We start from the raw sequence: 2500 nt of genomic DNA, 5'->3' as shown, positions 1-2500 counted from the left end.
CGCTGCGCCAACGCGACAGCGGGGGTGACGATTGACCGCCAAGCGACGCTCAGACAGGCGTAGCCCCGGGAGGAACCCGGGGCCGCAAGTGCGTTCGAAGTGTCGATGATCAATGTGTCCTGCAATTCACATTAATTCTCGCAGCTAGCTGCGTTCTTCATCGACGCACGAGCCGAGTGATCCACCGCTAAGAGTTGTCTCGGTTTCGGCCCCCGCCGCGCGCGCGGGGGGACCGGGCAGCCTTCGGCAGCCCCTGAGGGCCCCCCCTCCGCTCCGCCTCCCTCCTCACGCCGACGCCGGCTGCTGAGCGAGGGACGGCCGAGAGCCAGAGAGAGGGGCTCGCCCCGCTGACCGTACGAGCACAGAGTGGGGGGGGAAAAAGGGAAAAGGAAAACCCGAACGAGAAGGGCGGGGAGCCCTCGCTCCCGACCTGGGACAACCCTTTGCTCGCTTCGAGTCCGGCCCAGGCGCCCAGGCTCGGCCCGGCCCGGCGGGGAGCAGCGCGCCGGCCGCGCCGCCTGCCTCGGGGACGCTGGGGGAGGGGGCGGCTCCCCGCGGACCCCCAGCGTCGGAGCCCGGCCGCCACCGGCAGCGGCACCGGCCGCTGCCCGCGCGCCCGCGGCCCACCGGCCCCGCGCTCCCCAGCTCCTCGCTCGCCTCGCCGGCCTCCGGCTCCGCCGTGGCCCCGAGGCGGCGCCCACGCCCGCGCGCGCGCACACACAGCCTCCCGGACGACACCACGCGCTCTCCCGTCCCTTCCGCGGACAGACGCCCGGCGGCGGGCGGGCGGGCAAGGCGGGACGGACGGGGACGGCGCCCGCTCTCCCCGTCTCCACGCGGAGAACGGGGGGGGGCGCCCCCGCCGCCCGCCTGCCGCCCGCCCGCCGCCCGGCGAAGCCGGGTTGGGCAGAGCGAGGCAGGCGCGCCGGATGGCGGAGTGCCGGCGGGTAGGGCGCCGCCGCCAGCGGCCACGGCGGCAGACCGAGAGCCCCGGCCAGGGAGGAGAGCGGATCGCGCCGAGGCGCGGCGTCCGCACCACCCGCGGTGGGTGGGGGCTCACCGTCCCGGCGAGAGCACGCGCTCGCGCCGGGGTCACGCGTTCGAGGCAGGCCGGCGCCAGCCGACCGCGCGGCGTCCCTCCGCCGAGACCAGACCGCGGAGAGAGGGGGCAGGGTACCCCTCTCCGTCCCGGCTGCCCGCAGGGCGAGCGCGGGGCGCGCCGGCTGGCATGGGGGGGCACGGCGCCCGCGCGCGCCGGCCCCCCGGCCCTCCGGCAGCACACCCGGCTGCCCCCCGGGTCGCATCGGGCCGCCCGAGTCTTTAAACCCCCGCCCGGCTCTCCCGCCGAGAACCCTCGGGCCCGGAGCCCGGGGCCCATGGCCATCCCTACCCGGGGCGGCTACCGGCGGCCGCGGTGGCCGGAGGCCCTCCGCTCCTCCCGCCACCCCGCCCCCCCCCCCCGCCCGGCCCGCTCGCAGCACGGTCCCCGCGGCATGGCGCGGGGCGGCTGGAGCGGTGGGGGGGGGGAGAGAAAGGGAAAGCGGAAAGGGCGGGAGGGCACGGCCGGTGCGGCGCTCACGGCGCGGCGCCCGGGAGGAGCGAGCTGGCACACGGGACCACACGGGTGGGTCACCGAGGGGGGGCAGGAGGAGCGCGGACGCTAGGTACCTGGCCCTGGGGTGAGGGAAACGACCTGAAATCCCCGCGGGGGTGCCTCCCCCGCCGCCGCCCGCCGCCGGGCCGCCGCCGCCTCGCGGCGACGGCGGCAGCCTCGGCGGCAGCAGCGAGACGGGACGCGGAGGGGAAACCCGGCACCCGCCAGCCGGCTCCGGCGCCCCTCGGCGGAGCGTCCGCCCGCGGGGTGCGCCCGACACCCGCCGCCACGACCTCGTCCTCCTCCCGGGGCCCGGGGTTTCCCTCAGTAACCCGGCGCCCGGCGGCAGCTGCGCCCGGGAGGAGAGCCGTGGTTTGGGCCGCCCGCTCGGGCACGACCCGTCGCCTCGCGTGGCCTGGCGCGACGGCCCCCGCTCGGGGTCCGCCGCCGCCCGGCGCCCGCCCCGCGCGCCATCCCGGAACGCCTGTCCTCGCCGTCTCTGCAAGACGGGCTGCTCCGCCGCAGCCCGCCGCGGGTCCGCCCCCCACCGCTTAGGGGTGGCGACCCGTCGGCACCCGTCCCGACCCGGGGTGCCATCTCGCTCGCGTCTCCGCCCGCCGCTTCCTCCCGCGGGCGCCGGGGGAGCAAGCCCCGCCGACCCTCCCGCGCACTGCCGCCCGCTCCCCGCCGGACCCTCCCCCGGGCCCGACCCTCCCCTGCCCCGGCGGCGGCGGATCGCCGTCGGGTGACAGGGGGGGGCCGGCTCCCGGCGATGGGCACCGGCGGCGGGCGCCAGCGGAGGCGAGAGGGGCAGACGGGGGCGGTCCCCCACCGGCCTCGGGGAATCGGCGGCGGGCCTTCGGCGAGCGAGCCCCGGGAGGGCCGTACAGCCGCCGGCGGGCCGAG

The 2500-nt window shown here is 79.3% G+C and overlaps 1 non-coding gene across 1 annotated transcript; it reads right to left on the bottom strand.

Moving 5' to 3' along the window:
- Nucleotides 1-43: 43 nt before the first annotated feature.
- LOC136995622 (5.8S ribosomal RNA) lies at nt 44-196 on the bottom strand. Its single transcript, XR_010887167.1, has one exon. It is a non-coding gene; the product is annotated as a 5.8S ribosomal RNA (ribosomal RNA).
- Between the last annotated feature and the right edge of the window lie 2304 nt (nt 197-2500).

Source organism: Apteryx mantelli, unplaced genomic scaffold, assembly GCF_036417845.1.
Source record: "Apteryx mantelli isolate bAptMan1 unplaced genomic scaffold, bAptMan1.hap1 HAP1_SCAFFOLD_141, whole genome shotgun sequence".
Taxonomy (NCBI): Eukaryota; Metazoa; Chordata; class Aves; order Apterygiformes; family Apterygidae; genus Apteryx; species Apteryx mantelli.
This window is presented reverse-complemented; position numbering and strand designations above follow the sequence as displayed.